The following is a 12,769-nucleotide window of genomic DNA, read 5'->3' as shown; positions in this document are numbered from 1 at the left end:
AGAGCTGCTGCAGCTGCAGGTTTGTAAATACTGGGGACACACACACACACAAAAGCAAAACATGGCTGACGCTCTGCTTTTTCCTCTGTAGAGCTCATTTTCTCTGCTTCTCAGCCTTTCATCCACTTGTGTCGTTCCCTCTCTTTATTTTCCCTCCCCTTCCCTCCCCCCTAAAAGGAAAGAAAGGCAGTTCACCCACCCTGGTGTGTCTGTTTCTGTGTGGTTGCGTATCAAGGGTAAGGATCTTTGCTCTAGAGCTTTTTGGGGCGGCGTATTGTGTACAGGATGATGAACTAAAAGTCCAAAAGATTCTGGAAGCTTAGTTGAGGCCTTGTAGAGGGGGAGGGGTTGAGTGGGGCGACCTCTGCTGAGAAGCTTGACTGGAATGTGCGTATCTTCCTAGGTGTGGGGGAAGGGAGGTGGATGCACCAAAATGTTGGCAATGATTAAATAGGTATTATGTTAGCAAATATACTCAGGGCTTTTTCTTTTATTTTGAGACACTGCCTGCCATCAGACAGCCTGTTAGCTCTGAATAGGGTGGCAAAACTACGTTTTCCCCAGCTCGATCCACCCCTCCAGTTAATATGCCAGTATCGTAAATAACTGTTGTGCTATGACAAATAAAACTTTGAATCATCACAAAAAATTTATAGCATAATTTGCCCTTTTAATGACCCTATCATGGCTGAAATATTTGCATACAATTCAAAGATTGTGCCTGGTTCTTCAGTGCTTCAGAAAGTAGCAGATTTAAGATTCATCGCTATCCCATGTTGAGTAGCAAAAAATATCCAACAGCTTCTTACCACTGAAGGCTTTTCACCCCCAAGTTCCTGGTCAGCTACCAGCACCCCCTTCTGGCTTCTAGAAAACTTTATAAAACAGTTTTGAACAGGATACGAGTACATCTTTAGCTGACAAGCTTTTCCACCCTGCGCATTCTTCTGTTGTAAAATGACCTTGAGTATAATTGCATGTTTATTTTTAAAAGATATTAATATACTAGAGTGTTCTCTGATTTTGTGCTGGTCATGGGTATCTGGCTGCTAAAAACTATTTTGCTATTGTATATTACACATCGATCTTATTTGGAATGCATTGATAATGGTTAGAATCCAGTCTTTATGCTAATCTTTTACACCAGTGTTTAAATAGGATTGGTGGAAGGTTTAAGACAGAAGTATTCACACAACATATAGTTAAGCTATGGAATTTGCTGCCCCAGGAAGTGGCGATGGCCACCAATTTGGATTGCTTTAAAAGGGGATTGGACAGATTGATGGAGGAGGAGAAGGGCATGGATAGGACATGATCTAGTGCAAGTTGGTCACACATAAAGCCTGAGATATACAGAGTAAACTACTGAAATGAAACAGCGGTTTCATTCAAGGAGGAGATGGCTACTTGTAGCTACTAGCCCTGCCTGCGATGTGTTGCCTCTTTTTGCCAAAGGTGGCCTGACTGCATACACCAGTTGCTGAAGAGCTTGGGCAGGTCAAAGTCTTGCACCTCTCTTGTTTGAAGGATCCTGTGGACAGCTGGTTTTCCACCATATATATGGAGTGTTGGACTGATGGATCTTTGGTTTGATTCAGCATGGCTTTTCTTATGTTCTTAAATACAACTGTATTTGTGCATCATGAATACAAGTAGTAGTACTTTTCAAAAATGCAAGATAATTGAAATTTAAACTTGAATGGTGACTAGTAAAATTTCTTTGAAATTGCAAAGTAGATTGGTGGAATGATGAAATGTTTAGCTAAGGGTTAGGAATTGGAATCATAAGATTAATTGCCCCATGACAGTGTTGCATAAATGCATGATCAGGAGTCTTGTCAGTATACGTTATATGTATAAATTACATGTCAGTATACATTATAAAATGTTTTCAAAATGCTGAAGCTGAATAAAGGAGGTCCCCAAAATGAAGGTCTGTACGACTATTGAAAAGGAGTTAATTAGTCTCCTTAATTAGTCTCTCTTCACCAGTGGGGGCAATATGAAACCAGTTCTTATTTTATTTATTTATTTAAAAAACTTATATGCCGCCCCATCACATGAGCCTCGGGACGGCTTACAGTCATTAAAATCCCGTATAAAATGCAAAAAATTTATCAAATAAATAAAATACATAAAATAAAATAGTGGAAACAGCCTGGTCAATTTAAAATCAACAAGTAAACCATTAACAGTTAAAATAGCATTTAAATAAAAATGGGCTTGGATGGTGTTAATGGATGATGTTAATGGATGACACAGTGCCATCAGTTACCTGTTGAGCTAAGTGGATGGTGTCCTGTGCTGTGTTTGTCTCCTGAGGGCAGGTAAACCTGTGAACTCAATAATCAGGGCATTCTCTATGGTAGCCCCACAGGTTGAAGCATTCCTACCTCTTACCTTCTCTCCTAAGACTATACAGTGATGTGTAAAATTTCATCAGACACTTAGGGAAGTTGTTTGGTGTTTACTTCAGCTACATTAGAATTAGCTTAGTATAATTTCATAGCCTTTGTTCTGTGACAGTGAACCAACAGCTAGGCCTTGATGCAAGGTGAGGGCCATTGCTCCAGTGAGAATAGCTTGGTGTTAAAAAACTACCTGTATTTCTAACAGGTAGTTGTCCTCACCTGACAAGGGTCAAAGGATGTTTTAACCTGTGGATGTTCATGCAGGTTAGTTTCTGAGTGCATTTAGCTAGAGAAAAGCCTTCAGTTTCAAAGCTTAAAACACTGGGTCAGAAAAGACTTTAAAATAAAAATCCTGGTATAGGAGTACTGTCAACAACTACAGGAGGAGAGTGATTTCTGGCATGATGGGATAAATCCACAAGAGAAATAAGCATAAGGCTTTTGGGTCTTGTTGTAACAGACTACTCTCTGTTTTTACCAATCTGACATATTTGAAGAGGCTGTAATTTTTAGCATGTTATTAAGAATTTGTATGATAAGCCAGCTTTTTGACTTGAAGTACCATGATAAAGTTTTGGTGGGAGGATGCTCTTTCTCTGGACAGAGGTTATCAGTGACAAAATGAAAGACCAAGGTGGAAAACTATTGTGCTGTTTTCATTGGAACTCAGATCACTGTAAGGAATGTGGGTAATCAGGAACTTGGCTCCAAGCATATACAGCTGTTTTAGGGCCATATCTTCCAGGTGACCTAACATCTCTGTACTTGCCTTGGAGTTGCTTTATGAGAATTGTATGGAACTCTAAAATCTTAATATGTGAAGCAAGCATGAACCAGTAATAACACAACATGATTTGCTAGGCTTATTTTAAAGACTGATTTGAGAGTACTATCTTCATACTCTCACTTAAGTGTTTTATTTTGCTTTTATCATGTTTTGTCCAAAACAAGCCAGTTAGATGACCCTATGTATATTTACTTTGGAATAAACCTGATGCAACTTTTTATACATCTGTTGGCTTACTGCTTAGACTTGTTCCATTTTCTAGTCCAGGTCCTTCAGTTCACCCCATAATTACCTTGTGCTGTTTCAATATAGTTGTACAATTTGGGTTGGTACTCAGGAATATTGCAAGCATGCTTCCATGATTTCCCATTGTATGCAGCATTATGCTTAGCCAAACTTAGTGAAGCCTTCACAATGGACAGAGATGTGTGTCTCTGTGCTGGTGTCAGTGTCCTTTTCTGACACTGTACTGCTTGAATGTAGCCTGGAGTGACCTAGCTGTGTGCCCCTTCCCCCATTAACCAGTTAGGTACTTTTCTAGAGTATTGAGTGGAGTTGTTGCTTCTTGCTGCAGTGTTGTTTTGTGGAAGTAGTTAGTCACACAGTGAGTTTGATCCTGGAATATAATGAAGTTACTATTAGAAACAATCCTGAATATGGAAAGATGATAGGTCCTCTTAAGAAAAGAACTTGACAATTTCCAATAGCTGTTAGAGTCTTAAATCATGGGAAAGTTCCAGTATTTCTAGAGGAGGAGGAGGAGGATGATCATCATCACCATCATTTCTGTAGTTCCTTATAGCTGAAGCCCTCTGGACAGTTTACAACAGTGCATAAAACAATTAAATACAATATAAATATAAAAACAAAATATTAAAAATTAAATGAGTTTAAAATACAGTAAAAAAGACACCTTGCAAAGGAAAAGATTCATCCTTAGGCTCCTGGATAACCAAGTAGATCTTTAAAGCCCTTATACAAAGAACTATCTTTACCTGGTACCAAAAATACAGCAAATTTGGCACCAGGCAGGCTGCAAAGAAGGTTATTCCAAAGATAGGAGGCGAGGACAGAGAAAGCTTGTTGCCACCTTCAGGGTTTGGCAGGGGACTTTTCCCTCCAGGTTCAAGCTAATAGGTATATCCAGCCATCAGCTTTAGTAAGGAGAGGTGAAAATCCTCTGTGCAGAAAATTGACTTGCAGTGATGCAGTCCATCTTGCACTAAGGATCCTGTTTTCTCAGAGTTCCTCAGAGAGATGGACTTTGCCCTCAGAGAGATGGACTTTGCCCTTTACCATAAGCCATTTTGGTAGAACATTCTCCAATTGAAGGAAGGAAAGAAAAGGCAGAGAGAAGAAAGGAACCTGAAAGGGAAAAAGTTGACAAGGAGAGGAAAAAATTATATGAGGTAGAGAGCCTATATGCACATAACCATGAAGAGGCACACAATCAGATAAGGGTGTGTATTTGCATCCCGTTTATGATTGTCCCTTCCATTGAGTTCATTGTGGTTCCTGTTCAGAATGGAAAATGTGTCAATAGGTTCAGAAAGGCTGGAGTCTTCTGCTGCAGATCAACAGCAGAGGGGAAAAAGGACATTTTATATGGGAAAATACTGAGAATGTTGCAAGCTTGGTGCATTGGAATAACATGCATCCTCACTGAGAGAGAGGTCCAGGGTGTAGTTTCATTTTGATGAATAAGATGTAAAAACTCTTCACCTTATGAACTCACATTCATGAATGGCTGTTTGAGAAGAATTTCCTTAATTAGAGTGTATGAACTACACCAAAGCTGTAATCAGTTAGATCCAACACTTTTTAAGCAGTGGAACTCCTAAACAGATTTTCACTCAGAATGCTTCTGCTAGTGGAAGGGGAAGAGAGATGTGGGGCGGGGGGGGGGGTTCTGTTTTCTTTTTCTCTTCCTAAAACTTTCAGTGCAGATGTATGAATACAATCTCTCAAGTGAACCTCTAATTCAGTATAAAACTCTTGCTTTATACGGGCAATGGTTTAACTACCTGTGTCTGTTCACAGACAGGTTTGTTCACAGACAGAACAAAATGGTTTGTTCACCTGTGTCTGTACTTTGAATAACTTCATGATCTGCACTACCCTGATTTCAATATCTCTTGCTTAGTAGCCAATTCCATTGATTTCAGTGAAATTATATACAAGTAAAGACCTCCTGCCACACCTAGTAGTAGAATGTTGAAAGTAGTTTTCATGGTACTGCACGTGAAAGTGCAGCAGGAATTTGCATGCTTAGGACATGTATAAGGTGTGTTTTTGAGGTGTTAAATGCTTAGTATTTAGCTGTAGATCAAATGTGAGGTTCTTCATATGCTTGAAACGCTTGGTTATTTCTCAATGGTAGCATTAAACCTAATAGTAAATGGTGGTTCACTTACGCTATATTGTACATGCAGCAATTGTCCTGTGGTTTGCTTGAAGTTTATATTGTCTTTTAATTCTTCTTAGGGACACAAATCTTAGCAACTTGTATGATCACCATTAAGTTGCCAGTTCGTCCCCAACTTTCAGAAGTGAGTGCCATTGCTTTTGTGGTCAAAGAAGCACCATCACACACAAGAGGAAGTCTGTTTGGAGAATCTCAGAGCAAATCACCATGGGGTAGGCAGGGCATAGGGCTATCGGTATGGCGGGCCAGTGGGTCATACTCTGTTGACATATGAATTTTGTAGCAGTTGTGCATCAGGATGATAGTAGGATGAGGTATGCTGTGGGCCAAGGTCACTCTCAGTAGTACATCAGTCCTGGAACGTGGGTATGAATTTGAGTTTCAGGAAAGTTGCATTTCATAGGTTGGTGCAGGTGCAAGGAGGGACCATTCCACCCATGGCCTATTATTACTGGCTCCATCAGCTGGCTCTTTTTCTTCCAACATTCCATCTGCTTTGCATTGTATGCTTGGGATTGGTGTTGCCATGGTACCGTAATCTTGCCAGTCTTGCCCAGTTCCCGGAGGAGAATGCGCTGCAACAGATGTTCTTGCGGGTTATGGGAACAGGAAGGGTACATTCCATAGTGATAAGCAAGGCACTGCTATCTCTTTATTTCATGCCAGTGTTTATTTCTTCTCAGTGGTGTTTTTTCTTCCTATATTTCTACTTTGTGTTGTGGACAGTGCATTTGGCAAGACTGTCTCACTGGGGACAATGGTTAGCTCTCAGCCCCCAGGGAACAAAGAGAAAGATGAAAAGGAATGAGAAAGAGAGGTGTTTGCTACCATCTTGTGGTGACATACAAGGATGGTGGGAGGGAGCTGGGCAGCAGTGTGTGAAGCATCCTGGGCAGGGAAAGCTACTAGTAGGAAGTTGAGTAATACCGATGGTGGCCAAAATTCAATCTTGCTATATTTGGCAAACTAACTTTTAGCTATAAAGCATCAGAAGTTCTTAAACTTAACTTTATAGCTAAAAGTTATCATAACAAATAGCAGTGGGTTTTATTTTGCACCATAGAACATATATATTTGCTTTATTGACTTGATTTAGTCACTTCTTACTGGCTAGAAAGAAATACAGAGCTGATTACAATATTTTCCAAAAAATGTAGAAAAAATAGTTTTCTTCCTCTGTACATTGCCTTTGGTATTTCCCTTGACAATAGTGTAGTCAAATTGTTTGCAACCAGAGCTATAGTTTAATGAAAATTATCAATGGCGGTAGGTGGACGTTATGAAACTTGGTTTGCTGTCTAGGACAGTCTTTTCAAGCCTGGCATCCTCCAGCTGTTTTGAATTTCAGCTCCCATCTGGCCAAGCCATCATGGTCAATGGTCAGGGATAATTCGAGGTGTAGTCTGAAACATCTGGAGGGCAGCTGATTGGGGAAGATTAGCTTGCTATAAAGATTGCACCTTATGCAAACTTTTAAAAATTAGATTGGCTAATCTAAGATGATACTTCCTGATTCCTATTATTAAGTATTCTTGTTTGTTTTTATTACATTGGTGTCTTGCCTTTATTTCAGGGAGTTCATACATGTTATTAACTTGTTTGTTGTATTCTCTCAATAACCTTGTACATAGTTTAGGCTGAGAAATTAATGGACTAAAGTCACACATTTGAACATGATACTCTGCAATCCTGATCCAATTCTCTATCTGCTATAGCATAGTGGCCAATTTTCAAACTATCATTGTAAGTTTAAAATTTGTAACTATCATTCTTTGGATTAGCTGTTGCAACTTGATTCATAAGGTCACTAGCTATAACTAAAACTGGGAGTTTTTATCCTATAAAGTAGAGCTTTAGTTCTGTACATCTTATCGACACCATAGGTCTGAACGAGTACAAGTAATGTGAGTTCCCTGAGATTTGAACTGAGATTTTGTTCAAAGTAAATTAAGCTAATTATTGAAACTTTTCATTTGGTATCCTAAAAGTTTTAATTTGCCCTGGAAAATCACTAGAGTAATCTAATTTAGAATATTTACTAAATACAAGTGAAATAAATAATGTAACTTAAGTATACCCCACATTGATCTTTTGTCCTAGTGCACTTCCAAGTATTTTAGGAGAAAATTATGTTGACATTTTGATTGGGTTCCTTATAAAAATTAAAAATAACGTATACTGCTTTCACATTGTTTAGATGTAAGAAACAAGCAAAGGTAGTGAACACAGTTAGTACACTAATTCAGTATACTCCAACTTGGTATCTTCAGCTGCATTGGACTACAGCTCCTAGCATCTTTCAGTCAGCATATAGAATGACTACACTTGAAACCCAAAGAACTTTTCAGGATATGCTGACATAAATTTCAGCAAAGTTCAGCAAAACTCTCTTCCATTATGGATGTCGATGCACTTCAATTTCTTTGTTCCTATTAGTTCCATTTTACATTGAAATGGCTTTCAATTAGATATATGTATTCTCTCACATAATACTTGAAAAACGTTCATCTCCGCTTTAAAACTGCAACGCTTATCTAATATTTGTTGTTACTAATAAAGTTATAGAAAATTTTCCACCCTCCTCACCCAGTGAGGATGCCAGTTCTGCAGGTTGTTTTTACTTGCAAATAAATGACTAAAGTTACATTGTTGCCTAAAAGTGATGTACAAGCCCTGGTTAATGTTTTGTGTGTGTGTGCACACGTGTGCATATGTGTATTTGTATGCCAAGTCAGTGATGGCAGAAGGTAATTCTAGATCTAATGGTAGAATTCTGAATGCTAAAAATAAAAGTTGGAGCAACAAGGAGTGGATTTTTGTGTTGAATGACTGAATTGCATTCTATACCGGTATTCATAACAAATCCCTAAGCTCATAATTCTGTTATTCTAGTCTTTCACACTAGGCTGCAGTTGGTAGGGTTTGGAGTTCTAATAAGGAAAAAAAAAGCTGGTATGTAAGCCTGATGGCTCCCTACCCTCCCTTGTGTTGTATCTGGGCTTAAATCTTAGTGTAAAGTTGTTTCACATTTGCAAGAAAGTTATCCACAATAATAAAGAACAATCTTGATTTACTATCTGCTACGTCTGCCTTATATCTTGTACTGCCACGCATACAAAACTAGGAAAAAGAGGGTGCGTTTGAATATTTTGTTAATATTCCATATAAATTCCCTTAATTTTGTATGAGTGGCAATGCAAGACGTGAAGGCAAGAGTGGTAGAGGACAAAGAAGACCAATTATTTTATTCTTAATAATATGCTTTCCTGCCTTGTATGTTCGAAGCCTAGGTGACAAAGTAAATTGTTTTAATACAGATGGCAAGAAAGGGGCTACTTTCTAAACACTATTTTTCTTCAAATTCTTCTGAAAATATGCCTGCTATTAGCTAACCACATCCTGTCATTCTCCTTGCTTTATTGTGTTCATTTAACATAAGCAACAAACTCACATTAGGCCCTTCCAAAGAACTATCCTGGAAACTGTCAAGAATGTTGTGGTTTAGAAGTCCTTTTGTCTAAGTCTGGTCCCCAAAATCTGTACAAGTCTTTCCCTTAATAGTTACCTCTTCCTATGTTTTGCTTAGGGCTGTTCTGCAGTTACAATATGTAGTAGAAAAGCCTGTTCGGAGGATGAGAGCTTGCAGTGAAATGCAGAAATGTGACTTTACCACTTAACTGCATTTTATTATACATTACAACATATATAATGATTCCAGTGATTTTTTTTAAAAAGTTTTTAACCATCCCATGGGATGATAGGTGGAATTTCATGAAAGAAAGAATAAGGGAGAAGGTTAAATCCCCCTCTCCTGGAGCATCATGGTCCCAACCTGACTTGGGGCTAAATGTACTTACAAGAGAGCAGAGAAAGCTAGCTCATCCCCCTGAGCTGGTCAGAAGCACTATTGGCTGTGGCTGTACAAGGGATTGAGGAGCAAAGCTAGATGCAGGAATATGAACCCATGTTTTCAAGAGGAATACTATTACCTGTAGAATTTTCTTGGATTCTTAATTCAGACGTCTGTCCCATTTTATTTCAAGGGAAATAATTATTAATTTTTCAGTTCAGCATCAGAGGGAAGAAATAGCATGCTTACAAACTGAGGTTAGTATTTTCCTGTTGAAGTATTCAGATGAAGAGAATTGGGTTTGAATGAAGTTATTTCTCATGCAGACAGTAGACTTTGGGTGTTAGGTCATCTATGGGAATGTGAAGCCTAGGGCTTTTGCCTGGAGCCAAGATAAATCAGTATCTAACTGAATATCCTCTGCTAAAGCTGATAGGATGAGGATTGTCTCATACATTAATACAACAAAGGGGTCTGCTGTGAACATGCTGAACTCAAGGCTGTATTTTGGGTTTCTTTTCTGCAGTTGTGGTTCCTTTAATCTGGGAGGTTGCAAGTTCCCTTGAATATTTTAATACCTATTTTCCCAAAATATTATCTTGGGGTGGAGTAACAGAACTGTAGACAATATTCTTAATGTGACTACATGGCATATTTCTGAAATACCATGATATTACTAAATTTACAATTCTGCAAAATAAAATTGGAGGTAGAATACTAATATCATTTGGTTTGATATGGTATCAAAAGTAGCTCAGTGATCTACTTTTCCTGTATAATTGTAGACAGTTCTGACCCCATCATTATGAATTTATTTTTATTACTTGTTCATTTGATTTGGAGAGATCTTTGGAGAGATCTTTCTGGGGTGTTTCAATCCTCATTATCCATGAGGTAAAAAGTCCGGTTAGGCAATATCTCTGTTCGAATCATAGAATTGGCTATTCCCAAAAGACTACTGTATATCCATAATTCCTGATCCTTGAGCTCAGTTTGTAGGTTGGGTGCTTTTATTTCTCTAACCTTACAAAGTAAGGATTATGGCATTAATGGTTTTTTGTTTGTTTTCAAATTTAAGGATTAAGTATAGTATACACAACTGTTTCAGTTGTTTAAATGCTTTAATATATTTTCATGAGCTTTTGCAGGCTATAGCCTATTTTGTCACATGGTATTGAAACTGGAGCCCTTGAGTCTGAAAAGACAGTCAGACAGGTAGATCTACAGCAAACAGTCTGTTCTCTTAAAGTGACAGTTACAAATAACTAAATACATTAAAGGTGCAATCTTATGCATGTCTAGACAGAAAAAGGTCTGCAACTCCCAGTATGTTCGAGCCAGCCATGATTTGTTAGATATGCTAGGCATTGTTGGCCTTTTCGTTGTCCAAATGTGCATAGGATTGTGCATTATAAGTCTTTATGGAATACACAGAAATCACAGTCTGTTTTGTTTCCCTGATTAATCAGATTAAGTAGCTGGTTCTTGGGAAAAACGGAGACCTTTATTTATTTAAGGTGTAGCCAACCATCAAAACAACTTTCATTTGAAAAATATTATATCAGATATACAGCATTTCATTAATATGCAACACTGGCAATAACATTGGTATTTCAAGGCAGATTTACCTGTGAAGCAAGGCCAGACTCCAACTATAGAGCAGGTAGTCCACCCACAATTAATATCTGTCCTGTCTAGATTAAAGTTTTTCATTGGCTTTCATCCAGCCAATTATCAGCTTAAGGCATCTGTTCAGGTATCCAACTTTCTTAACTGGGATTTAAGAAAAAGGCAAGAAATAATTGCATGTAATATTGATGATGCCAGACCCCTTCTGTATCCTTTGTCAGTTAAGAGGAGAACCCATGTGGTACCTTCCTGTTCAAGATAAGCAATGCAGAGGGATTTGTATTAAAGCACTAAGATGCTTAGAAGGAATAATAGGAAAGTGCATACTGTTCTCTCCCTCCCACAGTCTGAGTCCTAGAATACATAATTTGCTAACACAATCAGTGTAATTTTTTCCTGATAATCTATTTCTTCTACCACCTTGTCAAGTATGACAAATCTCATATTTTAACATAGCCCTTATGTTATGATTCAATCTATCCCATCCCATTTTTTTAACCATTGCTGTAATGTGCTTCACATGGGTCCCTCCTGGCAGTTGAAGGATCACTTGGATGCATTGTCCACATCCGCATCAGTTGGCCACGGTATCTGGAACTGAGCTGTGCATCAGAGGCAAACTATCTATAAAAGAGATAATTTTAGAGGGGTGTATGATTGAACAAGGATTGAGGTGCTATTCCAGGAAGAAACAACTGGAGGTCGTGTTGTTGTCCAGGATTCTGCATCTGCTTTATAATGAGTGCTACTCTGAATTGAGCAAGTTCTGAAAGCCAGCAGCACTCTTGTGCAAACCAAGTTGTAGGCAGACAAAGTTCTCAAATCCTCCTCTTCTATGGCTTGAAAAGCAGCCTTGTCTCAAGCTTTATCTGTATGTTTCTCTTTGTATCTTAGCAGGAAGGGACAACTAAAGCATTCAAAGGAAGAGCTCTACCAAAGCTTCTGCTATTGGTCAAGCTGAGGTTAAAGAGTTTTTGTGCATCTGGAGAAGCAAATGACTGAGTGAAATAATAAATGTGGGGGAAGGGCTTACAATCAGGGAGGATTGGCTTCCAGTTGCTATATGAATCACTTTGTATTCCTATCATATGGCCTCTATGAACTTGAATTCTTTAAGTTTCTGGATGTATTTAATGGCTTTATGAACTGCTGAACATACTTCAAGTATTTCTAAGCAGTTTTGGTCCCAAATTATAGCACTTTGTCACTTTACCAGACAGTATGGACCCTTTTTACGTGCAAGAGAAACACATTTTCCCTGATAGCTTCAATGCCTTACTTCAGCAAAGTTCAGCACTGGACACTTGGTATTTGCTCAGTCTTATGCATGTTTAGCTGTAGGTAAGTCCCATGTCTATATTTGTGCATACAGAATTGCAGCATTAAGTAATTGATCATAAATAGTGGTGTAGGATATATCTATGTGTTTTGGATTATAGTCCTAGGTTGTAGAAAATCTAACAATTGTAAACATAATAATTCATGTAATAGTTAAAATGTAATAGTCAGTGCACATGCTTGCTTGGGGGGATGTTATGACTTTCCAAAAGGGAAATTTGATTTATAAATGTTTGATTTTTTTAATTGGCCTCCCTGCTAAGTGATTTTGTTGGCCCTGCTTTAATCTTCTCTGCTGTATAGACAAGCTGAAATGTTCCATATGTCAA

The 12,769-nt window shown here is 38.3% G+C and overlaps 1 protein-coding gene across 4 annotated transcripts in view; it reads left to right on the top strand.

The window, feature by feature from the left end:
- SPIN1 (spindlin 1) overlaps window positions 1-12,769 on the top strand; it is a 51,547-nt gene that overhangs the window by 1,231 nt on the left and 37,547 nt on the right. Inside the window, exon 1 of one of the 4 annotated variants that reach the window (XM_044445986.1) lies at window positions 221-236. The exons of the other annotated variants lie outside the window; for them this stretch is intronic. The gene's annotated coding sequence lies outside the window, so the exon portion shown is untranslated. Of the gene's footprint in view, window positions 1-220; window positions 237-12,769 lie in introns of those variants that run through there. 4 annotated transcript variants of the gene reach the window in all.

The sequence above is a fragment of the Varanus komodoensis genome, unplaced genomic scaffold (assembly GCF_004798865.1).
Source record: "Varanus komodoensis strain SLA01 unplaced genomic scaffold, ASM479886v1 scaffold5, whole genome shotgun sequence".
NCBI classification, from domain to species: domain Eukaryota; kingdom Metazoa; phylum Chordata; class Lepidosauria; order Squamata; family Varanidae; genus Varanus; species Varanus komodoensis.
This window is presented reverse-complemented; position numbering and strand designations above follow the sequence as displayed.